Genomic DNA, 27,423 nt, shown 5'->3' with positions numbered 1-27,423 from the left:
CCAGTGATGCATTGCAGCTGGAAGGGCATCTGTTGTGTAAAACATGGATGGTGCTGGATAAGCTCTTGGGTTATTCCATTGTAGCAACTCCAGACTAATAAAGGGACTAAGCTGAAAAGAAAATTAATGAATTTAGTCGGAATTTAAAGGTTTTTGCATCTGATTTCAATATTATTCTTTTTTTGGAATTATAAGCTAAGCTTATTGTGCTGTAGGTTTTTGCTTCTACATTTTACCAACAGTAAACCGGAGCATTATTGAACAAAGAAACATACAAAAGAACCCTTCCTTTTCATTGATACAACCTTTATGCAAAAATCTCCAAAAATGAGCTCTCTACACTTTTGAGCGAACTCTGTTCATTTTCCTGGTGTGAAGCTGATTCTGTTAAATTGCTCCCTGTTAGCAAAGTACAGCTCTGCAATTGCAGCGAGCTGGGCCACTGCATTTTGAGAGACACCTTCTCTCTGGAACGCTCTGGTCATGGTTGCTCCACATCTTGTCAGCTTCAAAAGCCTTTTGTAGCATGTATGACATCACAAACATTATTAGCTGAAAAACTATTTAAAACAATTAATACCTTCATGACCAAATAATTACAATGCAACCACCTATCATAAGCTTAATGAGCACATACAATTATATAAACAAGTATCAAATGCACATTTGTTTGTGTGTGTGTGTGTGTGTGAGTGAAAGACAGCATGTAGTAGTGTGTGTAAGAGAGAGAGCCAGTACATGTTTATGAGAAAGCATGTAGAAGTGTGTGTGTGAGAGGGAAGGCTTATCTTTGTGAGTGAGAGCATGTACATGTATCTGTGAGATGTCTATGTGTTTGTGTTGGCAACATTGTATCATTTATAGTCATGCTCAAAAAGTATTTCTGAATTGAATTGAGATAGAATGTAGGTGTGTGTGAGAGAGAGCATGTACAAGAGTGAGTGTGTTAGTGAGAGTGTGTACAAGTGTGTGTGTGTGTGAGTGAGACTAGTTAGTTAGTGTTGTGCTGAAATTTGATATGTCCTGAAAACTTGTCAGACCAAACAGTTATTTACTTTTTGGTTTTATTTATTTAATAAATGTATATGGTATTTAAGCAAAGTTTTAGGGGAACTGGATATAATTATAAAGAATAATATTTTTTTTTACATAATATAATCATTTTTATTTTTTTATTTAATTTTAAATAATAATAGGCCTACACACACACACACACACAGTCTAAAAATTGATTATTAAGCATGTAATATACACCCAGTCTAAAGCATGTAGTTTCCAGAAGCACTCAAACTGCTCAAGGCTGAGCTAATGCTGAGGTTTCATCTTTGGGTGGAGACTCAATAATATCCATCTGCACAGTGTGACATCACATTCGACCAGCGTGCGCGTGTGTGTGTGGCTTTTTTTCTGTGTTAGTGGGTGAGGCCGCAGGTTTCAAATCTCCCGGGTTTGCGCACGCAACTACTTGTGTTTCGTAGATACGTCATCACAAAACACCTAATGACCCGTTATCAAGACGACTCATTTGAAGCACTATGAGTCGACTCTTTTATAGATGAATCAACAGTTTTAAACACTGTACACTTACAGATTTAAACATTAGCTGCATATTTCACTTCACTTAGAGCTGTGTTACACACTACATGGAAGGGCATTTTCAAAAACCCATAATATGGGCTCTTTAACAAAATGAATACACTATTTAAATAAAATAGAAATCAACAAGTAAAATAGAAGAAACTGTAGAACTGTTATGGTTATAAACTATATAAAATCTGCCAGGACCGAGCACCTGCGCAAACTGATAGAAAATAATCATAACAATCCTAGATTTTTATTTAACACCATCTCTAAATTAGCAAATAATCGGTCATCCTTGGAACAAACTACTCCACCGCAAATTAGTAGTGATGACTTCATTAATTTTTTTCAGTAATAAAATAGAAGGCTTTAGACAGAAAATAGGAGATGCCAAACTTTCTGCACCGGCTTATACTCCAAATCCTGTAAATATTTCATTAAATCATAATAATAACCTACACTGCTTCAAAATCATAGAACATGAAGAGTTAGTAAAAATTATAAATAGCTCTAAACCAGCTACGTGTATGCTGGACTCAATTCCAACAAAATTACTGAAAGAGCTGCTACCTGCTATAGGAGAACCTCTTCTTAACATTATCAACTCTTCTTTATCTATAGGCCATGTTCCAAACTCTTACAAGCTAGCTGTTATTAAGCCTATTATTAAGAAACCGCAACTAGACACCAACAACTTAGCTAACTATAGGCCTATTTCAAATCTTCCATTTATGTCTAAAATACTAGAAAAAGTTGTTTCCACTCAATTATGCTCTTTTCTGCAGACGAACAATATTTTTGAAGTGTTTCAGTCAGGTTTCAGGGCTCACCACAGTACAGAAACCGCCTTAGTGAAAATAACCAACGATTTACTCTTAGCTGACCGAGGGTGCGTCTCGCTATTAGTTTTACTCGATCTTAGTGCGGCATTTGATACCATTGACCACAATATCCTCATAAATCGCTTAAAGTCTACAGGTGTCCAGGGACCGGCTCTACAATGGTTTAAGTCATACTTAACTGACCGCTACCAGTTTGTAAATCTTAATGGACAGCCTTCACAAATCTGCCCAGTAAAGTATGGGGTGCCTCAAGGATCAGTTTTAGGCCCTTTACTGTTTACAATTTACATGCTACCTATGGGAGACATTATTAGAAGACATGGGATCAGCTTTCACTGCTATGCAGATGATACTCAATTATATATTTCCACTAAACCTGACGAGACGTCTGAACTTTCTAAACTAACTGAGTGTATCAAAGACATCAAAGACTGGATGACCAACAATTTTCTTCTCTTAAACTCAGACAAAACAGAATTATTACTTATTGGGCCTAAATCTTGCACACAGCAGATCTCGCAACTCAATTTACAATTAGAGGGATACAAAGTTAGCTTTAGCTCTACTATAAAAGATTTGGGTGTCATATTAGACAGCAATCTAACTTTTAAAAACCATATATCCCATGTCACAAAAACTGCGTTCTTTCATCTGAGAAATATCGCTAAATTACGAAATATGCTATCCATCTCAGATGCAGAAAAGCTAGTCCATGCTTTTATGACTTCGAGACTGGATTACTGTAATGCTCTATTTGCTGGCTGCCCAGCATCCTCTATTAACAAACTTCAATTAGTGCAAAATGCAGCAGCCAGAGTTCTGACCAGGTCTAGAAAATATGATCATATAACCCCAATTTTATCCTCCTTACACTGGCTGCCTGTTAAATTTCGTATTGAATTTAAAATATTACTTCTCACCTATAAAGCTCTAAATAATCTAGCTCCTGTTTATCTAACCAACCTTCTGTCTCGCTACGAACCAACTCGCTCCCTAAGATCTCAAAATTCAGGGCTTCTGGTAGTACCTAGAATAGCAAAATCAAGTAAAGGAGGTCGAGCCTTCTTTTTCATGGCTCCTACACTCTGGAATAGCCTTCCTGGTAACGTCCGAGGCTCAGACACACTCTCCCAGTTCAAAACTAGATTAAAGACCTATCTGTTTAGTAAAGCATACACTCAGTGCATCACCTAGCAGGTTCCACACTGGCTTCTACATCTTGCTTATATACACTATGAACAGCAGCTACGCTAATTATTCTCTTTATTCTCTATTTTCACCTGGGGATACTCATCCCGAGGTCCTCAGATTAGGCGGAGTCACTGATTGGATCCAAGACCAGCGACGTGATGATCCCAAGGATTCCATATCCGGGACCAGGCCATATCCTGAGCTGCTGCTGCGCTGATGGTCGTGGGGAGTGGAGAACATGAGTCTGATTCCAGCGACGCTCCAGGGACAGACGAGTCTTCATTGAGGCCATCTTCCAGCATAAACCACGGCGAATGAAGTTCTGCACAAGACTTTTGGCCAGCGGAGAAATTAAAATGGTCGTGCCCAACTGAGTCTGGTTCTCTCAAGGTTTTTTTTTCTTCACTCCCATCAGGTGAAGTTTTTTTTTCCCTCTCCGCTGTCGCCACTGCCTCGCATGGTTCAGGATTGGTAGAGCTACGCATCGATGAATTTGCTCTTCAGTGTTTGAACTCTCAGTAATGATTAAATCACACTGAACAGAGCTAAACTGAACTGAACTGAACTTAAACACTAAAACCTGAACCACACTGTTCCAATTACTATGACCATTTATGTGAAGCTGCTTTGACACAATCTACATTGTAAAAGCGCTATACAAATAAAGCTGAATTGAATTGAATTGAATTGAAATACACACACATGTGAGGGTCCATCTATTAGTCCCATGACGGAACTAACAGCATGGGTGAAGGTTAAATGCGTGTAAACCTTTTAGCACATGTGAAAAGAAATATTTTTATTCGTTAAAATTTATTTTAATTTGTTTCTATTTAGATTCATCTAATTCAAGCTGATTACCTTATAGGTCGCGATTAGGTCTAATTTAGATTGATTAACCTAATAAATCCTTATATTCAATTAATGTTTCATCGTTTACTCAAAGTCGCTTAGAGTCAGTATGCTGGCCAGTTTCATCTGCTCACGGACACATCTTCGCCAGTTCCGATTCTTAGCAGATAAGCTAATTTCCTTTAAGTAATAATAGGCCGCTCCATGCTTTCTTATACTTAAAAGAAAGTTTGATTTAGCCCCTAGATTATATCATACCCCTAGATTATATCATCAGTGATTGTCAGAAATCAACAGGTTTCTAATGCTGTGCCCATGCTCCATCCTGGTTGTAGGCTGCGGAAACGTCAGCCTAAACAATCTACTAGATTTAAATGATTTCAGGAGATATTAGAGTTAAACAAGAATTTGACATTTATTTGTCAGGAAAAGATTTTCCATTGCAGTTCACATAATTAAACAAAATAAGCCAATCAAGATTGTACAACATAATTTACTCAAATATAATTTACTCAAATATACATTTAAGAGTTAAAGAGGAATACCTGACCATGAAAAAATACATTGCAGCATAAAAGTCCTGATGCAGAGCTCAGAGACTCACAACCTGCAATGGGGTATCCTGTTTACAGGATCCCACGGACACTTCTGCACCCTTTGCCTAAATACTCAAATCATCATAAATTCAAGACAATAAAAGCTTCACCAAGACTCTTGCCTGGCCATGAGTTGATGCTGTTGTAAACTTCTAAGAGCCCACAAAAAACCAGGGAGAATCTTTCGGTTGTCTTCAAAGCAGAATCCTTTTTAATAAGAGGAACTCAGCGTAGCTGTGGCGTCATCGAAAGCAAACTCTCAACTCCACAGCAAAACATAATACATTTTATACATCTTACAGCATGTAGGTGGGGTCAGTCTTGGGGGACAGTAAAACAAAGCATGCAAATGAAGTCTGGGTGCCATGCTGATCTCATCAATAGATAAGTACATCATTACAACAATTTGCAAATGATGTTCTGGAGACAGGGAATACAATAGATACAGCCATGCTGTGAAACCATTAATTACATCACTTTAGCATACAAATGAAGTCTGTAGTCAGCAAGGCAAGGTTAAATGTCCCTCCTATATGGCACGTCAATGCAATGATTTAATTTAAAAAAACCAAAGAAAATAACTTTTCAGTTATACGTAGAGTATTGTTCATTTGGAATTAGATGCTAGAAATTTATATTTCCACAATGCGAAGACCATTTTTCCTGGAGTGGAGCATCTGGCAAAGATCTTTTTAAAGTCAAAACCCAAATTAACTGAAATAAGGGAGATTGTAAAATATTACAGTGAAATTAAGACCTCTTTATCAATCACACAGAGACATTTTAAATCACACCAAACATGAATATAAAGCCACAAGATACACCATATTAAGAATTTAAACATTCGGTGTGAAATGTGAGTGAGCTGCTCTGGTGGAGAAGGTAAAGTCCAGGGCAAAGAGGGGGGCTCAGGACGCATGATCGAGACAACCTGAACAACTGCTTTTCTAGCTGATCTTCTTCTCACATTGGAAAGTTTATTGTTTTAGTGACTGACAGTTCTCATGCTCTTGTCTCGTGTGGAGTTCCATAACAGTTTGCAGATTTTAATATTATGGAGAGATTTAGCCATCCTTACACTATTATGTGCATTTCTATTCTTAAACTGTAGTTCCACTGTACTCTGCAACGAGAACCTCAGTCAATAATATTTATGTAAAACTGAATTTTTGTTGCATCATATGATTATATTTTAAACTTTTCATAAAATCATCAAACAATGTATACCTAAAAAGCATTTTCTAACAAATAAAAAAGTTCTGTCCTATTGTCACTAAGTTATTGTTACTTTTTTCTACTGGATATGTGATTTATATCTAGTATATATATATATTGATTTATCTATTTGCTGGCTTGCTATCAGAAAACAAACGCTAAGCTAGGCGATAAATTAATAAATTCTACAATTACAAGTGATTTGTAATTTGTTTATTTATACCCCATTTTTTGTTTAATAATGTTTTTCTATGCAGACTTTATGTATTGGTCTAATATTTGTATAAAGAAAGATTTCATTTGCATTTACTCATTTTGCATCTTTTATCCTGCGACAACAACTAATGACACAAGAAGAAACAGACTCAGCCTACCAAAAGTTCAGAGCTTGTGTTTTTGAATGCTCACAAACCTTAAGCCAAGTCCAACAAGTAAAGCCACACAATGTTGTTTTAAAGCTTATTTAATTAAAATTTTTTTAAAAATGCACTGTTCTATTCTCAAATCAAGTTGTTAAGCTCATTAGGCCCTGTGGCTTTTGTATTTTTATTTGTAATATCTTTCACTTAAAATGCTGTTTCATAAGGACATCTATTGGGAAGAGTTGCCATATTTGATATGAAGCTTTTATGGCACAAACATGTAATTTAATTTAAAGCTTACTACTTTTTATTTTTTAAAAAGCCTAGATTGATGTGCATTATCGTTTTTCTTTTGATTATTGTAGTGTTGTGATTGTAATCTGATTTGTTATAAAAGCTTTTCTGGTATAATAATAATAATAATAATAATAATAATAATAATAATAAAACAAGAAACAACAATTAAACAGTGTTTAAGTGTCCTATCCCTGCAGCATCAAATGTTACAAAACTATTCACAAAGACTATTTGATTTATTAAATAATTAATCTCTTATGCTTTCTTTCACGTTATGTGACAAAAGAATGAATGACTCGGATGAACTAAAAGATTAATTAATTCGCTGATGCGCACGTTGTGTAGTGCGAGACAAGGTCAGTTCATTTTTCGAGTCCTCTATCGAGTCGAGTCCACATGAACGACTGAAGCCTCGCCAATCATATGCATTTAGAGCCAGAAAAAGAATTGATCTGTTCACCTCTCAAGTCCTCAAGTTTGAGTCATTCTGTCACGTAATGAACGAACGACTCAAGAACCAGGGCCCGGTTTTTCAAAAGGTTTAATCCGGATAAAATTGATCCGGACGTAGTAATCCTGTTTTTGCAATCTGTGATCACGTAATCCAGCTTACTTTTTGAGCCAGTTTTTCAAAGCAACATTGGATTGGATCATTCTGATCCAGATAGGAACTTTTCAGGATCACTATATCTGGATTACCACTGCTCAATCACAATGTAGATGGATAGATAGGCCTATGTAAAGAGCAACAAGTAGAATAGCCAGTGTTGGGTAAATATAACTTTATTTTTATTTGAAATGAAAACTAAGAAAATTTTATAAATAATAAAATAATTATAATAATAAATAATAAAAGCAAGAAAAACCCCACCCCATCCTCTTCCAGCAGTCCGCTCATCTGAGATCTACAACACTGAACATTGAGGATATTTATAATAAGTTTCAAATATAGATGTATTAAATAAAAAAAAGACAATGTTGAAACCTCCACAATAATGTCAGACTTCCTCATCTGATCTGGAGGGAGCAGCTTGTCTGAGCGTATTCTTTAGGAGGCAGATCTCAATTGTGGTCTTGGTTTGCTGCAGTTTGATCAGAGTCAGTTGTTCCTTTGCCAGATGAAGCTGAACTTCTGTCTCTTTTTGCAATTGTTGAAAGTGATTTCAAAAATCAGGCATTGCCATTCTTTGCATTTTTTTTTTTTTTGTTATTCTGTTATCATTGCATGCATCACTAATAAATATTCTAAACACAAAAATATTTTCCATTGTGATGAATATATATATATATATATATATATATATATATATTTTTTTTCTTTCGAAAAATCCATTTTCAAGATTTGATCCAATCCCTTATCCAAAATCCTAGTGGATTACTTTTGAAAAACCGGGCCCTGGTGCCATGATTGCTTCTTCTTAAGAGTTACGACTGTTTACACAGCGTGCTGTTTAGCAGTCTGTTTCTTAACAAAACTCAAATCCTTAAGAACGCTGCTCGTTCAAGAGGTCTTTACACAATGGCTTTTTATAGCATGGTGTGGTAATGCGTAACCAATTGGACTTTAATATTTCAAGTCGAGACATTCACACATGCAGCGCTGCCGTTTTATGTTTTTTTTTTCTTTTTTCGATTAAACAATTAGCCCCTTTTATGGCTGTCTGGTGCTGTGGCTTAGTTGGTCAAAGCGCCTGTTTAGTAAACAGGAGATCCTGGGTTTAAATCCCAGCAGTGCGTAATGTACAGGTTCCAGGACTGCTTTTTCTTAAGAGTTACGACTGTTTACGCAGCGGGATGTTTAGCAGTCGGTTTCTTAACAAAACTCAAATCCTTAAGAATGCTGCTCTTTCAAGAGGGCTTTGGACGATGGCTTTATATAGCATAGTGTGGTAATGCCTAACCAACTGGACTTTAATATATCAAGTCCAGACATTTACACATGCAGCGCTACCGTTGTTAGGTTTTTTTTTTCTCTTTTTTCGATTAAACAATTAGCCCATGTCAACATCATTTGGCACTGTGGCTTAGTTGGTCAAAGTGCCTGTCTAGTAAACAGGAGATCCTGGGTTTGAATCCCAGCAGTGCCTTGTCCGCAGTTGGCCATTCTTTCATGGGCCAGAGAGTACCAAAAAGTGCTTTTTGTGCAACAGTGCTAGAGGCAGGAGAGCACTCAAGCTCTGTGGTGCAATGTATAGCGCATTGGACTTCTAGGTTGTGAGCTGAGGCTGGGGATTTAATCGGGCTGGGCCAATTGCCCAGGAGGTTAAGCAGTGAGGCCGAAATCATGTTGCGTTTCCACTCTCGCGCTAGTAGCTCGCAGCACGTCACGCAAACCCTGCCCCCATAATGTACCCCGAATCGAACGTCACACAACCAGCCCACTTCAGCGGGAATCAGCCAGATAAAGCACACCATCACATCCTTACGAAACCATTCAAATAAAGACAACTGAAACAAACAATTGACACGTCACTGTACAACATTACATTGTATGTCTATACGCACATGCCTGTCTATTCTCATTTATCATATTCATTTACTCACCGACCGACTGAATTTGAAACTAATTTTCATGTGAAGCAACATGCCCCTTCAGTTACTCCAGAACGTAGCAGCATGAGGGGTCTTTAATGAATTGAAAAGAGCACGTCACTCCGCTACTCACCCGTTTGCACTGGCTGCCAGTTGCTGCTCGCATCAAATTCAAAGCTCTGATGTTTGCCTACAAAGCAACCTCTGGCTTTCCTCCCTCTTATCTGCTCTCACTTCTGCAGATTTATATGCCCTCAAGAAACTTGCGTTCTGTGAATAAACGTCGCCTCGTGGTTCCATCCCAAAGAGGGAAGTAATCACTTTCCCGAACTCTCGCATTCAATCTGCCCAGTTGGTGGAATGAACTCCCTAACTGCAACAGAACGGCAGAGTCACTTGCTGTCTTCAAGAAACGACTAAAAACTCAACTATTTAGTCTCCTCTTCACTTCCTAATCTGCAATTGCCTCTAGCTATACCACTAACTGTACTCAAAAAAAAAAAAAAATTCTTACATTACTAATGACCTGAACCTTGCCTACAGCACTTATTCATTGTTGCTCTTATAGTTGTGTAAGTTGCTTCCTTGTCCTCATTTGTTAGTCGCTTTGGATAAAAGCGTCTGCTAAATGTAAATGTAAAACAGCAAGCTGTGTACACGCCCCCAAAATGACACATTATAACACATTATAATAAAAAAATCTGAATTGTGTTTTGAACTGAACCTAAACTGGCACACTCAGAAGAACCATAATAATAATGTTAAATCATAAAAAAGGGGTAAACTATGTGCCCTTTAAGCAATGTGTTAACTTTATTAATTATTCAATAATCATCAAGATTGATAAAAAAGTTCAACACACACAGCAGTGAACATGTACACACACACACAAACAGCAGTGAACATGTACACACACACACAGTTGGCACAGTAGGCCTACATACTGTATCTAACTTGGAAGAAGCGATGTGGTTCTTAAAGTGTTGTTTTACGTATGGAGCCTGATTGAATTTTATTATAGTGTCTTCGTAAAAACATCTGTCCATAATTCCTGAAAATAGAAAAAAAAGTTATAAATAAAGAAACTGCAAAGAAACGATTCAATCATATTGAAGAGATTTGAACTAACCTTCTAACACAACTAGCGGTCCAGGTCCCTGATGGAATTTGGCTCCCCAGACATGAATTTTTCTGGATGCTTTGCTTTCGGTTTCACAACATGGCAGTTTATTAATAGGGTCTGTTCTATTAATAAATTTGTAGGACATGTAAGCTCGTATAAAGCAAATAGCCTAAATAAAGAGATGCATGGATTAGTGTAAATAAATAAATCTTTTCATTATGGCATTGATCAAAATGGCTTACCTGGCTTTTCCATAGGTCCACCTGAGTTGTTTTACTGGTTTTCTAATATTGCAGACTGATGCTTTTAACTGTATTCTAAACAGAAGCTCACTCTGAATCTTTTTAGCAGATCGCTCATTGTCCTTGTGCAGTTTTTCGTCTATCGTTTTAAGTGCAGCACTATACAACAAACACATACAATAATTTTATTAATTAATTTTATTAACATTTTGACATCAGTGTTGCTGAAATACTTGATTTGACAAGATGATAATACACAATACCTGTTCATTTGCCTTGCAGTTGTTTTTCTAGGAAGGTCTACAGGGCTTTGATGTCTATAGTGTCGTCTTATAGTGGTGTTGGAGACGTGCGCACCCGACTGCAACAGGAAAGCCCTGATCTCAGCAAGAGAGTGCTTTAATGTGTTGATGCATCAGTTTTTTTTTTATTGCAATAATTGGTTAAAATGATCTGTAATTAAATCTATAAATGAAACACAAAACGGTTATGATAGCTAAGCGATTATGAGTCAATTTGTTAATGTGCTGCAATATGCAGCAAGGTTGTTAACTGTGCCCGATGAACTGTGAAGTTTGCAGCCATCCATTAACATGATCATCAACGTGAATGGATGAATAAAACTAGCGCACGCATTGCACTGGCAAAAATAATCATCATGATTATGAATGTGTTGCTTATTTGGGTATTGTAAGAATGAAGATGTCTGCATATTTGTAGTGAGCTTTTTTGTGGTCAAAGTTTGCATAACCAAAGATTGATCTTATTCACCTGTGACCCACCCATAAGTAAATATGCAGACAAGTTTTTGATTAGCTGACCGGAGCAGTAACAGCACCCATTGATATAACTGAAAAATAAAGTGGGATAAACATGATACCGGGATTAAATGGTAAAATACAGGGGGGATCTCGACAAAAACGTCAGGGTTAAGTTGGCCAAAGACATTTTTTCGGTAATAGGTCGGTAAAATATATATTATATAACATCCTCTTTTTGATAGACATCATCAAACATTCTGCCCAAATGCTCAGGAGAAACCTAATCATATTAATATTTCCCTTGGCTAAATGACATTTGATAGGTAATTTGCCTTTATTTAAGAGAATAGTTTAAGGATGTTGCATATTATTCAGTTATCAAGGAAATTGTTAAGTGTTGCCGGACATAAGTGCAAGTAATAAAATATAGACTATGCTATAGCTTATATTTTATTCATTTATTCATTTTCTTATCAGCCTAGTCCAAACCACCAACTTATCCAGCAAGTTTTTACGCAGCAGATGCCCTTCCAGCCGCAACCCATCTCTGGGAAATAGCCTATATTTCCTTGCGCTCAACAGCCATAATAAAGCTTTACATTTATTTATTTATTTATTTATTTATTTTATTTAACCACACCAGACAAAAACATAAACACTTATTTGCTCAGGACTGGATGGCAGAAAAGGAGGTAGGTTTCTGATGGTTTTACTCTCCCGAAAAGTGCTCTGTTTGTGTGATTTGATTAAAGTCATCTTTTCATGCTTCATATTTAATATTTCTAAACTCTTTTGTTGTGTATTGTTTTATGTACATATAATTTAGCTTTGCCCCATTTGGTCCAAAACCAGACACGTGGACAAATCTAAGCTTGTTTTTAATAACACAAATATAAATCTGCATTTAATAAACAATACTGCTGCTAATAATAATAACATTATAAAAAAGCAAGTTGTTATGAATGAACTAAAAACAAGCCACCCGAGATGAAGAAGGCATGGAGGCAGCAGTTTTTATATTTATGTAAAAAATAACAATTTTTGTAATATTTTAATCCTTTGAAACATATTTGCGTGTTGCTGTAAAAACTTGCCTATTGCTACTTTGCAACAAATTTTTTGTAAAAAAAAAAAAAAGAAAGCTAAAGGATTAGGGTAGGTTGGTAAATGTAGGCTACTGTATACAGTACAGGCTATTGTCATATACAAAAGATAGGCAAAGATTCACACACAACCTGTATGAGCCCATAAAGGCCGCAAGTGCCACAGACCCTGTAGAACTTTTCTTAGCTGATCTTCTGCTTGACCTATTCAGTCATGAAAAGCTCATCTTTTACGGAAAGAGGACCAGGAACTCAAACAGGGTAATTATTATTATAATTACCATTCTGTCTTTCCGTTATCTCCTTCATGATTATTTGTACTGTGTTTTCCTACGTTTCATGTTTTAACATCATTTTAACTTACTTAAGAAAACAGTGGAGAAGAGGGTGAAGAAGCGCATGGTCTCCAAAATAGCGGTAATTTAATAATATATTTGTATAATTAAAAAAAATCTTTTCTGAAATCAACTCGGCTGGCCCGATTCCAAATTCAAGTTGGTAAACCAGTTTACTGTTTCAACAAACATTATTATACACCATAGTAGCATGTAGGCTATAAAATGTTATGACTTAAATTGATATGTAGCTGCAAGAGTGATTAATTAATGCTCCATTTATCGTTTAATTGTCATAAAGTGACTTTATTTACCTTGGCATTTATATATGCTGTTTTGCTTTAAGAACAGTTTTCCTATGATGATTAGCGCTACTGAAAGCGCGCCTGTAACCATTGGCAACTGACTCAGTGTGAGAGAGTGTGTGTGTTCGGAGTTTCGCTCCTGTTTTCAAAAAAACTTCAGTAAACAGTTCATTTTCGTTCTAAGCAAAGTTTTCCAGTCGTCATTATTGCTGCTAGATGAAAAGACAGAACATAAAAAGGCAACATATTGACTCATGAGCACGATGATTGACATATATTTGTAAATAAGTGGTTGGTAAAACCTCTTCTTCGTTCACCGCAAATCTTGCCTTTAAAGGAAAGTGCATAATTTAGCCTTACCCTGAGTTTGTTTACACTCTGCCTGTATTAACATACATGCTGTATTTTAATATGGCTAATTTGGATGAATTGGCTCTGACTTTTGACAGCTTTTTCTTCTTTTTACGCGGTTATGCGCGAATTATATTTCACACGCAAGGTGACTAAAAATTGAAATTAAAATACCAAAGATACTGAGCCATTACTACAAGTAAAAAAAACAAACAAAAAACAAAACAACAATTATACTTTAAAGGAGAACATTGGCGTTTCGAAAAAAAAATGAACTGAACTACAACTAAGTTATTAAAAATAAATTTGCGGGACTTCATTTATGTCCTGCGGCAAAATTATTTTTTTTATACTTTTAGTGATCTGCTTGAGGTAAGCCAATTTCTTTTTATGCTTAATCAACAACGAAAACATAAGTAAAAATGTAAATGAAGATATAAATGAAAAAGCTTATTAAATGACTGTCCTAGTCCTATCAAAATAGCAAACAACATCTTTTTATATTTAGGCTAAAAGACTGCTTTATTTATTTATTTAGGCCTACTTATTTGTTATGAATGTTTGTGCTTATATTTTAGTTGTCTTTTATTTCTTCAATTCTACTTTCCAAAATTAATCCTCATTGCACTTAACAAGTTTACAATGATAATAAAGCGTGTTAACAAATGTTTAATGATTAATGAAGGAATTATAATGCTTTGTTTTATAATTTCATCTTTATTTATAAGAACAGTAGCATATTTACAGCTGCTGTATAGGCTATTTCTGTCTGTTAGCATCCCTTTGTGCCCTCTGGCGGCATATTCACAGACTGCGGTCATACATTAAAAACTCGTGCTTGTCCATTTAAAGCGGCGGCGGTATATGCCACGGAGGTAATAGCCACATTGAACTCTCAACTACTGTAAATCATTCTAACATGTACAAAACAGACAAAAAGAAGCAGTGGCAATGGTTCGGTAATTAGATTTGTTTATGGATCATGAAAACCCCACCAGCTTTATATGTAAGCACAGAGTACCCTTTTAGTCATAACAGGAAATATGGATGACAATGAAGGAAGTTAATGACACACAAACACATCTCAAGAAGGTTTTCACAGCCACTGTGTTTTATCCAACAACCATTGCTCCCAAGTTGAAGTGAGACCTTCAAAAACGACCCAGGTGGGACTTGAACCCGCAATCCCCAGCTCCGGAGGCTGATGCCTTATCCATTAGGCCACTGGGCCACGTCACTAATAGTACAAACATTTTATTTCTGCTATCATTCACATTCGTGTCTCATCAGTCCTGGGGTATGGTTCTAGCGTATAGTGCGACTGGTCTTGAGAGTTTCAAATTCCAGTCAAGGCCACTCTCATTAACTTAAAATCACAACCTTTCTGCAGCTATTTTCTTGTTTGCAATTCATCATCATCCACCTAACATGAGACCGTTAGTTAAGAGCCATGGGGTACTTGAAGTCAAGATCTCCATTACCAGAGCTTAGCGGAACCTTTTAGGTTTGTAACGTGACAGTGAGATTCAAGCAAGAATGGATGAATCCTAATTGAAGTGTGCAGCAAGTCTGAGACTTCGAAGCTATTGTCCTCAGATCATCACACCTAAGCTTTGAGTAGACAAGCCAGGATTTTTTCACACAACTTAAATGTAACCCATAAAAACACAACCCGAACAGGACTTGAATCCACAATCCCCAGCTTCGAAGGGTGATGTCTTATCCATTAGGCCACTGGGCCAATACTAGCATTTGTTATATCTGTTGTATGACTCATGAAGTTCTTGTAACTCAGAAAGCAGCACGTTAGGATCCCTATTGCTTTCAGATGATCTGGTGTGTACACCTAATGACCAAACAGCTTCTCTGAAGAGTTTTCCATTGTCATGTTTTTTTGACCTAAGGGTATGAACCTAGCTTTTTGAAGGTCACACTGGATTGCGCTGCAACAGATACCTAAAAGGAACCGCATCAAAGACAACCCAGGTGGGACTTGAACCCACAATCTATTTCTAATCTAAATTAGTCAAACATGTACAATTATACCGACAAAATAGTTTGCTACCCTCACGCCTGTTTCACACCGCAAGCGTCAGCGGCGCGTGAGCAGAGCGTGAGCAGCGCGTGTGTTTTCGGCGTCCATGTTAACAGATTAGAGCTTTCATACCGCACGCAGCAGCAGCGCGTCAGAGCGAGGCGTGAGCGTCGCCGAAGCAGCAGTGCAGCGATAGTTTCGGCGCTGGGTCTATTTTTGACGCGCTGCTCACGCTCAATTAAAGTGACAGTGCATTGACAACGACCAAAATACATTAAATGACAGTAAAAAGTAGCAATTTTACCCAATAAATGCATTAATAATGTCAAATGGTTTATATATAGTCATTCAAATTCACTTAAAACGATTTAAAACGGCAACAAACATTTATTTAGGTCCGAACTACAAAACCAAATGTAAAACAATTTTAGTATCAGTTGCACACTAGTGTTGTAGGAGAGGGGAAATAGAATATTTACGGGAATTGTAGTCCATAGCGAAGTGTATTGTGGGTAGTGTAGTTCGAAACGCATGCTGGATGATGTGAGCTCGCTGTGTTCTGTGCAGCGGAGCAGAGGAAGAAAGTTTTAATCGGCTTTGTTTTATGTTCACTCGAGTTATTCCTACCGGGAGCTGTTTGCACAAATTGCACTCTGAATCTGACAACACGAAAATAAGTAAAAGAATGGCATGCATTAATTACTTTTGTCCGTCTCATCATCTGCACGAGCATGAATTAACGAGCTGTTATTCTGCCGCTGGACATTACTGAAGCGGAGAAAGCAACACTAGTTTGATCATGTATAAATATCATTATAACTATATTGTATAAATATGATTATAACTAGGTCTACAGCAACCTGATAATCAAAAAACAAATGACATGATATCACAGGTGATTGTCTTCTGACTGTAGACACTTTTCATATAAGTTAGCTTTAGAAGCATACAGTACTATTTGATCTATAAAATTTGTAAAATAAATATTTGCAGGTTAAAGAAACAGCATAGGAGGGGCCTTGGTGCAGATGAAAAGTTTAAAAAGTGTATTTGTATATAGAGAGACATGGGTAACTAGATAGAATAGACAGAGATAGGTTGATCTCAGCAGCAGCTGCCGAAGAGCTGCGCGCTGCAGACGCAGCTGGTGTGAAAGGCAAACGCCTGCGTGCTGCTACTGCTCGACAAACGCGCTGCTCACGCTCTGCTCACGCGCCGCTGACGCTTGCGGTGTGAAACAGGCGTCAGGCAGATGGTTCTGCCACATCCGGTCACGTACCAGCTGGCTGATGGAAAGTTTCTTCCCTCCGACTATCAGGCTGATGAACACTTAACACACCACACACAGACTCTACCATACCCTCACTGCACACCATCAATATGTAGCTTGCACTGCACTTTAACCAATCCATACTTGAAACAATACTGCCTACAACTATGTGGACATCTATTCATTGTTCACATCGCTGTCAATTTCACATTGTCGTTGTATTTGCACTGTCTGTATTTTGCACTGTCATTTCATTTGCACTGTCTGTATTTTGTACTGTCGTTGTATTTGCACTGTATTACTCTGTATTTTGTGCTGTCTGGAGCCAGCACCTAAGCTTTTCACTCATCATAGCACACATGCTGCTGCTGATGTGACAATAAAAGTGAGTTGATTTGAAAGAAAGTAGCGGCAATGATTCAGTTGTTAGATTTGTTTATGGATCGTTCTAATAAGGATGACAACGAAGGAAGTTAATGACACGCAAACACATCTCTAGAAGGTTTTCACAGCTACTGTGTTTCATCCAACAAACATTGCTCCCAACTTGATGTGAGACCTTCAAAGACAACCCAGATGGGACTTAAGCCCACAACGCCCAACTCAAGAGGCTGATGCTTTATCCTTTAGGCCACTGGGCCATGTTACCAAGTTTTTGTCATGGAGCTCTTGTATGCCCTCAACAAGAGGAAAACTGCATTTTGGGATCTCTATGTTTGCAACTAATGAACAAACATTTTCTTTGTGTAATCATCCACATTCGTGTCTCATTGGTCCTGGGGTATGGTTTGAGACTGGTCTTGAGTTTCAAATTCCAGACGAGGCCACTCTCATTAATATGAAATCACAACCTTTCTGCAGCTATTTTCTTGTTTGCATTTAATCATCATCCACCTAACATGAGACCATTATTTGAAAGCCACCGGGTACTTGAAGTCAAGATCTCCATTACCAGAGCGTAACGTGATTGGATAATTCACGCAAGATTGGATGAATCTTAATTGAAGTGTGCAGCAAGTCTGAGAATTTGAAGCGAACTATTGACCTCAGATCATCACGCATAAGCTTTGAGGAGACATGTCAGGATTCTTTCCATACAATTTATATGTAACCCAACAAACACAACCCAAATGGGACTTAAACCCACAATCCCTAGCTTTGAAGGCTGATTCCTTATCCATTAGGCCACTGGGCCAATACTAGCGTTTGCCATATCTGTTGTATGGCTCAGGAAGTTCTTATAACTCAGAAAACAGCACTTTAGGATCCCTATACCATATTGCATTCAGACAATCTGGTGTGTACACCTAATGACAAAACATATTCTCTAAAGAGTTTTCCATTGTCATGTCTTTTTGACCTAAGGGTATGAACCTAGCTTTTTGAAGGTCACACTGGATTGTGCTGCACAGCCAACTTAATAAGAAATGCATCAAAGACAACCCAGGTGGGACTTGAACCCACAATCCCAAGCTTCGAAGACTGGTGCCTTATCCTTTAGGCCACTGGGCCGTTTTACTGCCTGTGAACTGTAATACGCATCCAGGGAGTTGCTGACGCACATAACAAAAAACAACTTGAACAAAAAGTAGATTGGACCGGTTTCACAGAATTTTTTTGTGGCACTGCCAAACAGACAAAAAAGTAGCATCTTATAGGATTTCTTTGAAGGAATTCAATTAGAATTTTGATCATATTTTGGAACCATTGCTATAGGATTGTTTTATAGTACAATACATAAAAATTCTTTTGGATAATTTCTACAGTATTTCAATGAGATCCAATTTATATCTTAATTAAGATATGCTTTTTTTAATAAGATATGATATTTTTATACAATAGTTTTGAATGTATTATGCTGTTTGCTAAAGCTCACCTTCATGTACTTGAGTGTACAGTATTACTGCACAAATTTCCAAAGAAACATGTCTATACCAAAAACATATACAATGTCGCTAGACCAAACTGTGGGCTGGCCCACTCGAAACAGAAGTTCACTTTGGGCCCATAGCAAGTCCAAACAAAGTGGAGTGTATATAGCCACAATGGGCAAAGTATAGGTATACTATCTGAGTCAGAAGTATGTCCTATGAGCATGCTCTGTGGGCATTTAGTAATTAACAAAATAGTTAGGTCCCACTAATACTAAGTTGAGTCCAGGCACAAAATGTGCCTATAAGGTCCCAGTAAAGCACTTTTATACAGGGCCATTGTGGCTTTAACACAAAACAAAACTAGTTCACTTCTACTATGTAGCAAAATAGCACAATATCACTTCAACTGCATAATTACATATTTTGAAAGCATAAAGAAAAATCAGTAATAAATAAAGCATCTAAAAATATAAAGACAACATGGACTATTTTTCAAAGGTTTGGGACAAAACTGCTTTAGTTTATAAAAATGCAGATATAAAAGTAACCTTGTAAATAATTATTCCTTTTTAATATGTTAGCTTTTCCATTTGAATATGTTAAAATATAATTTATTCCAATGATGTTAAAGCTGCATTTGAGGCATTTGTGTCCTACATAAAATAATTTGAGACAAAACAACAAAACATATAAAAATATACTTAGTTAAAAGAAAAACAAAGTAAGATTTTCATCTGTGTATTTTCTCTACCATTTGTACCTTAAAGGGTCACGAAACTCCAAAACACATTTTTTGAGCTGTTGATAGTCGTATATGTGTCCCACACTGCTAAAAACACTATTAGGACACAAATATTTCACTAAAAAGTGTAAATTGGCGGTTTTTGCGTTATTTCAAGCAAATTTGTACCATGGAGGTGAAAAGGAAGCTCCCTGACAAGGAATTGAACCCAGGCCACAGCGGTAAGAGCACTAAGTCCTAAACACAAGACCACCAGGGAAGGCCTGGCTAAAGGTTGCCCTCTAGCCTAGCTGTGGGCCTCCACCCAGGTGTGCTGCAGCTGCTCTGACAAAAATAACTCTAACGTTTGCAACCTCCTCCTGGAGAAGAGAAAGTCTCAGAGCCTGGTTCACAGTTCTTCTACGGAGGGACTGTCACATGCTCTGTGTAAAAGCATCCTATCGGCACCACAACTTGCCATGACAACAAAGCACAGCATGCGTTGAAGGAACTCCATGTTTACCGGTCCATGTCCTCTTTCCAAACAGCATGCTAATGAGCACTCCTTGAACAGTGTGTGCCAGTGGCGCAATGGATAACGCGTCTGACTACGGATCAGAAGATTCTAGGTTCGACTCCTGGCTGGCTCGTCCAGGATTTTTTTGCGTTGCTCTCAGTGCAGTGCGGTCGCGGTTTGCCCCTGCCGGAGTTGTTCGGTTCTACTCTGGAGTGAATCGAGTTTCTGGGGCCGCCAGCACAGAGCCTGTGGGGTGCTCTCCTGGGTTCAAAGGCTGCCCCAACCGCTCTCATGTCTTGGTCCCGTACATCCCTCAGGACTTCCAGAAGAAACCAGTACAGCCACTCTCCTGGGAAGACAGCAGTGACAGCTTGTAAACCAAAATGTTTGCTGTGAGGCTAAGGCGTTCTACTGCAGCACAGATACGCATTCGAAAAGCATACAATATTCAAAAACAAAGTGCCAACCTAAAACAAGATTGCAGTCAAAATGACCACCTCAGACAAGTGTGAGCAATGTTTCAGTCTATGTTATACGTCGGCAAATATGCCACACAGTGCAGACGCTCATACTACTGAAAAGGAAGTTACCTGACTGAGAAAGGTATAAATAGAAATCGGAGCCTGCTCCAAACGACCTGGTCAGCCCCAAGTGGGCTGTAAAAACCTCCTGGAGTTTTCATTCATTTAATGTCTGGTACAAGACACTGCGTCCAACCAGTTATGTTTGAATGTCAAACCTACCCCAATCCTTAAACCAACCTCACAGTTTCCTGCTGTGTTTTATCAACCTCCCAACCTACCCCAACTCTTAACCCAACCTCACAGTAACAAACCTCCATGTGGGTTTCATTGATTCAATGTCTCGTACATGGCACAGAATACAACCTATCGCAGTTTATTAAAATCACACCTACCCCAGCCCTAGGCCCAACCTCACGGTAACCTGCTGTGTTTTATTCAATTTTACTCCTACCCCAACCCTAAACACAACCTCAGAGTAAGCAGTTTATATATTTTTTTATTTTTATGAATGTCTACTACAGCCACATCAATCGCAAACCCAGCCTACGTGCGGCATAAGTGCCTACCACTTAGAGGTCATCCAGCCGACTTGCAGTGTAATCTCCTCCACTTGTAGGTCTCTGAGCTGCAGCAACACCTAAGGGCTCTGACCCACAGACACAAAAGAAACCATTGCTTTTAACCTACTCTTGGAGAGGAGAGAGTCTCCGACCCTGGATCTCAGGTCTTCTATGGAGGGACTGTCAGGAATCCTGTAAGAGCATCCCATCCACACAACCTCTTGCCATAAAAACAAAGCAGAATGTGTGGTGAAGGAACTCCGGGTTGACAGAGCCTTGTCCTTGCTTCAAGCAATGTGCTAACAAGGTGCTGAACAGAGTGACGGTGGCACAAAGGTTAGCGCTTATGACTACGGATCAGAAGATTCTCGGTTACGGAAACCAAGAAACTGTGTATGAGAGAGTGCGTAAGTGTATGAGTGGCACTTGTGCAAGCGGAGCAGGGACGTGCCAGCGATCAGAATGAACTGGAGTTTGTGCCAAGACTGGGTTTCAAGAGTGGCAGTTCCCATATGGTCTAGCGGTTAGGATTCCTGGTTTTCACCCAGGCGGCCCGGGTTCGACTCCCGGTATGGGAAGGCTTGAGTGCTTTTGCTTCTGTCCTTTTTGGCCAGCGGTCGGACTGCAGCTACATTATAGGATGTGGTTGTGGAACTGTCCCGTAAGCCTTCGATAGCTCAGTTGGTAGAGCGGAGGACTGTAGGTGGGATGATGGCAATCCTTAGGTCGCTAGTTCGACTCCGGCTCGAAGGACATCTTTTGCGCTCGAGCCGCTTTCTTGCCTTCGCCAAGTCAGTTAACCTATCCTCAAAGTTCAGTATGGAGGTGAAAAGGATGTTCCCTGACCGGGAATCGAACCCGGGCTGCGGCGGTGAGAGCGCCGAATCCTAACCACTAGACCACCAGGGAAGGTCTGCGTGAAGGTTGGCCTCAAGTCTAGCTGTGGGCCTCCACCCAGGTGTGCTGCAGCTGCTCTGACAAAAATAACTCTAATGTTTGCAACCTCCTCCTGGAGAAGAGAAAGTCTCAGAGCCTGGATCACAGTTCTTCTTGGGAGGGACTGTCACATGCTCGGTGTAAGAGCATCCTATCGGCACCACAACTTGCCATGACAACAAAGCACAGCATGCGTTGAAGGAACTCCATGTTCACCGAGCCGTGTCCTCTTTCCAACGACCATGCTAATGAGCACTGCTGATGCGGACTGGGCCAGTGGCGCAATGGATAACGCGTCTGACTACTGATCAGAAGATTCTAGGTTCGACTCCTGGCTGGCTCGTCCAGGATTTTTTTGCGTTGCTCTCAGTGCAGTGCGGTCGCGGTTTGCCCCTGCCGGAGTTGTTCGGTTCTACTCTGGAGTGAATCGAGTTTCTGGGGCCGCCAGCACAGAGCCTGTGGGGTGCTCTCCTGGGTTCAAAGGCTGCCCCAACCGCTCTCATGTCTTGGTCCCGTACATCCCTCAGGACTTCCAGAAGAAACCAGTACAGCCACTCTCCTGGGAAGACAGCAGTGACAGCTTGTAAACCAAAATGTTTGCTGTGAGGCTAAGGCGTTCTACTGCAGCACAGATACGCATTCGAAAAGCATACAATATTCAAAAACAAAGTGCCAACCTAAAACAAGATTGCAGTCAAAATGACCACCTCAGACAAGTGTGAGCAATGTTTCAGTCTATGTTATACGTCGGCAAATATGCCACACAGTGCAGACGCTCATACTACTGAAAAGGAAGTTACCTGACTGAGAAAGGTATAAATAGAAATCGGAGCCTGCTCCAAACGACCTGGTCAGCCCCAAGTGGGCTGTAAAAACCTCCTGGAGTTTTCATTCATTTAATGTCTGGTACAAGACACTGCGTCCAACCAGTTATGTTTGAATGTCAAACCTACCCCAATCCTTAAACCAACCTCACAGTTTCCTGCTGTGTTTTATCAACCTCCCAACCTACCCCAACTCTTAACCCAACCTCACAGTAACAAACCTCCATGTGGGTTTCATTGATTCAATGTCTCGTACATGGCACAGAATACAACCTATCGCAGTTTATTAAAATCACACCTACCCCAGCCCTAGGCCCAACCTCACGGTAACCTGCTGTGTTTTATTCAATTTTACTCCTACCCCAACCCTAAACACAACCTCAGAGTAAGCAGTTTATATATTTTTTTATTTTTATGAATGTCTACTACAGCCACATCAATCGCAAACCCAGCCTACGTGCGGCATAAGTGCCTACCACTTAGAGGTCATCCAGCCGACTTGCAGTGTAATCTCCTCCACTTGTAGGTCTCTGAGCTGCAGCAACACCTAAGGGCTCTGACCCACAGACACAAAAGAAACCATTGCTTTTAACCTACTCTTGGAGAGGAGAGAGTCTCCGACCCTGGATCTCAGGTCTTCTATGGAGGGACTGTCAGGAATCCTGTAAGAGCATCCCATCCACACAACCTCTTGCCATAAAAACAAAGCAGAATGTGTGGTGAAGGAACTCTGGGTTGACAGAGCCTTGTCCTTGCTCCAAGCAATGTGCTAACAAGGTGCTGAACAGAGTGACGGCGGCACAAAGGTTAGCGCTTATGACTACGGATCAGAAGATTCTCGGTTACGGAAACCAAGAAACTGTGTATGAGAGAGTGCGTAAGTGTATGAGTGGCACTTGTGCAAGTGGAGCAGGGACGTGCCAGCGATCAGAATGAACTGGAGTTTGTGCCAAGACTGGGTTTCAAGAGTGGCAGTTCCCATATGGTCTAGCGGTTAGGATTCCTGGTTTTCACCCAGGCGGCCCGGGTTCGACTCCCGGTATGGGAAGGCTTGAGTGCTTTTGCTTCTGTCCTTTTTGGCCAGCGGTCGGACTGCAGCTACATTATAGGATGTGGTTGTGGAACTGCCCCGTAAGCCTTCGATAGCTCAGTTGGTAGAGCGGAGGACTGTAGGTGGGATGATGGCAATCCTTAGGTCGCTGGTTCGACTCCGGCTCGAAGGACATCTTTTGCGCTCGAGCTGCTTTCTTGCCTTCGCCAAGTCAGTTAACCACTCCTCAAAGTTCAGCATGGAGGTGAAAAGGATGTTCCCTGACCAGGAATCGAACCCGGGCCGCGGCGGTAGGGCGCCGAATCCTAACCACTAGACCACCAGGGAAGGTCTGCGTGAAGGTTGGCCTCAAGTCTAGCTGTGGGCCTCCACCCAGGTGTGCTGCAGCTGCTCTGACAAAAATAACTCTAACGTTTGCAACCTCCTCCTGGAGAAGAGAAAGTCTCAGAGCCTGGATCACAGTTCTTCTTGGGAGGGACTGTCACATGCTCGGTGTAAGAGCATCCTATCGGCACCACAACTTGCCATGACAACAAAGCACAGCATGCGTTGAAGGAACTCCATGTTCACCGAGCCGTGTCCTCTTTCCAACGACCATGCTAATGTCTACTACAGCCACATCAATCGCAAACCCAGCCTACGTGCGGCATAAGTGCCTACCACTTAGAGGTCATCCAGCCGACTTGCAGTGTAATCTCCTCCACTTGTAGGTCTCTGAGCTGCAGCAACACCTAAGGGCTCTGACACACAGACACAAAAGAAACCATTGCTTTTAACCTACTCTTGGAGAGGAGAGAGTCTCCGACCCTGGATCTCAGGTCTTCTATGGAGGGACTGTCAGGAATCCTGTAAGAGCATCCCATCCACACAACCTCTTGCCATAAAAACAAAGCAGAATGTGTGGTGAAGGAACTCCGGGTTGACAGAGCCTTGTCCTTGCTTCAAGCAATGTGCTAACAAGGTGCTGAACAGAGTGACGGTGGCACAAAGGTTAGCGCTTATGACTACGGATCAGAAGATTCTCGGTTACGGAAACCAAGAAACTGTGTATGAGAGAGTGCGTAAGTGTATGAGTGGCACTTGTGCAAGCGGAGCAGGGACGTGCCAGCGATCAGAATGAACTGGAGTTTGTGCCAAGACTGGGTTTCAAGAGTGGCAGTTCCCATATGGTCTAGCGGTTAGGATTCCTGGTTTTCACCCAGGCGGCCCGGGTTCGACTCCCGGTATGGAAAGGCTTGAGTGCTTTTGCTTCTGTCCTTTTTGGCCAGCGGTCGGACTGCAGCTACATTATAGGATGTGGTTGTGGAACTGCCCCGTAAGCCTTCGATAGCTCAGTTGGTAGAGCGGAGGACTGTAGGTGGGATGATGGCAATCCTTAGGTCGCTGGTTCGACTCCGGCTCGAAGGACATCTTTTGCGCTCGAGCCGCTTTCTTGCCTTCGCCAAGTCAGTTAACCTCTACTCAAAGTTCAGCATGGAGGTGAAAAGGATGTTCCCTGACCGGGAATCGAACCCGGGCCGCGGCGGTGAGAGCGCCGAATCCTAACCACTAGACCACCAGGGAAGGTCTGCGTGAAGGTTGGCCTCAAGTCTAGCTGTGGGCCTCCAGCCAGGTGTGCTGCAGCTGCTCTGACAAAAATAACTCTAACGTTTGCAACCTCCTCCTGGAGAAGAGAAAGTCTCAGAGCCTGGATCACAGTTCTTCTTGGGAGGGACTGTCACATGCTCGGTGTAAGAGCATCCTATCGGCACCACAACTTGCCATGACAACAAAGCACAGCATGCGTTGAAGGAACTCCATGTTCACCGAGCCGTGTCCTCTTTCCAACGACCATGCTAATGAGCACTGCTGATGCGGACTGGGCCAGTGGCGCAATGGATAACGCGTCTGACTACTGATCAGAAGATTCTAGGTTCGACTCCTGGCTGGCTCGTCCAGGATTTTTTTGCGTTGCTCTCAGTGCAGTGCGGTCGCGGTTTGCCCCTGCCGGAGTTGTTCGGTTCTACTCTGGAGTGAATCGAGTTTCTGGGGCCGCCAGCACAGAGCCTGTGGGGTGCTCTCCTGGGTTCAAAGGCTGCCCCAACCGCTCTCATGTCTTGGTCCCGTACATCCCTCAGGACTTCCAGAAGAAACCAGTACAGCCACTCTCCTGGGAAGACAGCAGTGACAGCTTGTAAACCAAAATGTTTGCTGTGAGGCTAAGGCGTTCTACTGCAGCACAGATACGCATTCGAAAAGCATACAATATTCAAAAACAAAGTGCCAACCTAAAACAAGATTGCAGTCAAAATGACCACCTCAGACAAGTGTGAGCAATGTTTCAGTCTCTGTTATATGTCGGCAAATATGCCACACAGTGCAGACTGGGCCAGTGGCGCATACTGTCACCTGTAAGTTGTGGTTATTCTTGGTTACACCGGCCAATCACGTTCTGAGTTGGAACCAAGATTTTTTTTAATTCTTGGTCATGCTGGCCAATCACGTCCCGAGCTGGAACCAAGATTCACCCTATTCTTGGTTACGGCAGCCAATCATGTTCCGAGTTACAATGAACGCTATGGCCAATCAGAGCCCTTATACCATTTAAGATTTGTACTGTAATAACAGAATTCGTTGCAGATTAATTCGGACAACAATTGCAAACTAAGTATTTTTATAACAAGTTGGTTTAAATGAATAACCATTACAGTAACGTTGAATACTATTCACTCTATATTTACTTTTACTTGATTTAAACTGTCCTTTAATTCCTTTCTAACCTCTACTTCTTCATGTGCTTTTGCTTTTTGTATTGATTTACTCATTTTAATCGTATACTTATTAATTTCATATTTTGTGTTATCCCACCATAGTCTTTTATCTTCATGATGCAACTCATTTTGTATTTCAGTATTTATCAAGTCCACTATTGCCTTTCTATAAGGTTCTCCTTTTAAAATTTCTGTATTTAAAATCCATATCCCTTTTCCTCTTTCGGTTTCATTAAAATCAATCTTCATTAATAAAAACTTGTGGTCGCTTAGCGCTGTTTCTTTAAAATAAACACTCTATAAAATCACCCAGTTTTTCCTTGCATAAAATAAAATCAATCCTACTTTGCTTTAAGTTACCAGCTACTAAATGTCTTCTTGAATATTCTCTTTTTCCTTCATTCCTTACTCTCCATATGTCCACTTCTTTGTGCTCTGCCATTAGTTTCTGCAACTCTTTTCTCCCAGTGTCATTCCTAAAAACCATGCCATCTGCTAAATCAGTTCTATTAAAAACCGTGTTAAAATATCCAATTAAAATAGTTTCTCCCCATAAAATCATTAGATCATTTATGCAGTTTAAAAAAGTCCTTCTTTTCTTTTTTTGCTACTGGAGCATGAATGTTACATAATGTTGTATTATTTTCTCTCATTCTAATAGCAAGGCATTTTC

At 40.0% G+C, this 27,423-nt stretch overlaps 2 long non-coding RNA genes and 12 other non-coding genes across 14 annotated transcripts in view; 10 read left to right on the top strand and 4 right to left on the bottom strand.

Annotated features, from left to right (window-relative positions):
• The window catches only part of LOC148680292 (uncharacterized), a 790,608-nt gene that overhangs the window by 572,326 nt on the left and 190,859 nt on the right, over positions 1–27,423 (top strand). The window lies entirely within an intron of this gene.
• On the bottom strand, positions 3,585–7,048 carry LOC148680293 (uncharacterized). Its single transcript, XR_015942974.1, has 2 exons — positions 5,707–7,048; positions 3,585–5,201 (listed from the first exon to the last, which is right to left on the bottom strand). It is a non-coding gene; the product is annotated as an uncharacterized LOC148680293 (long non-coding RNA).
• On the bottom strand, positions 14,847–14,919 carry trnar-ccg (transfer RNA arginine (anticodon CCG)). The gene has a single exon. It is a non-coding gene; the product is annotated as a tRNA-Arg (tRNA).
• On the top strand, positions 20,166–20,238 carry trnar-acg (transfer RNA arginine (anticodon ACG)). Its single transcript has one exon. It is a non-coding gene; the product is annotated as a tRNA-Arg (tRNA).
• trnae-uuc (transfer RNA glutamic acid (anticodon UUC)) lies at positions 21,696–21,767 on the top strand. The gene has a single exon. It is a non-coding gene; the product is annotated as a tRNA-Glu (tRNA).
• trnay-gua (transfer RNA tyrosine (anticodon GUA)) lies at positions 21,856–21,942 on the top strand. The gene is given in 2 exon segments: positions 21,856–21,892; positions 21,907–21,942. It is a non-coding gene; the product is annotated as a tRNA-Tyr (tRNA).
• Positions 22,027–22,098, bottom strand: trnae-cuc (transfer RNA glutamic acid (anticodon CUC)). The gene has a single exon. It is a non-coding gene; the product is annotated as a tRNA-Glu (tRNA).
• On the top strand, positions 22,396–22,468 carry trnas-acu (transfer RNA serine (anticodon ACU)). The gene has a single exon. It is a non-coding gene; the product is annotated as a tRNA-Ser (tRNA).
• On the top strand, positions 23,926–23,997 carry trnae-uuc (transfer RNA glutamic acid (anticodon UUC)). Its single transcript has one exon. It is a non-coding gene; the product is annotated as a tRNA-Glu (tRNA).
• trnay-gua (transfer RNA tyrosine (anticodon GUA)) lies at positions 24,086–24,172 on the top strand. Its single transcript is given in 2 exon segments — positions 24,086–24,122; positions 24,137–24,172. It is a non-coding gene; the product is annotated as a tRNA-Tyr (tRNA).
• On the top strand, positions 25,161–25,232 carry trnae-uuc (transfer RNA glutamic acid (anticodon UUC)). Its single transcript has one exon. It is a non-coding gene; the product is annotated as a tRNA-Glu (tRNA).
• On the top strand, positions 25,321–25,407 carry trnay-gua (transfer RNA tyrosine (anticodon GUA)). Its single transcript is given in 2 exon segments — positions 25,321–25,357; positions 25,372–25,407. It is a non-coding gene; the product is annotated as a tRNA-Tyr (tRNA).
• trnae-cuc (transfer RNA glutamic acid (anticodon CUC)) lies at positions 25,492–25,563 on the bottom strand. The gene has a single exon. It is a non-coding gene; the product is annotated as a tRNA-Glu (tRNA).
• On the top strand, positions 25,861–25,933 carry trnas-acu (transfer RNA serine (anticodon ACU)). Its single transcript has one exon. It is a non-coding gene; the product is annotated as a tRNA-Ser (tRNA).

This window comes from Danio rerio, chromosome 4 (genome assembly GCF_052040795.2).
Source record: "Danio rerio strain M-AB ecotype USA chromosome 4, GRCz13ab, whole genome shotgun sequence".
Taxonomy (NCBI): Eukaryota; Metazoa; Chordata; class Actinopteri; order Cypriniformes; family Danionidae; genus Danio; species Danio rerio.
This window is presented reverse-complemented; position numbering and strand designations above follow the sequence as displayed.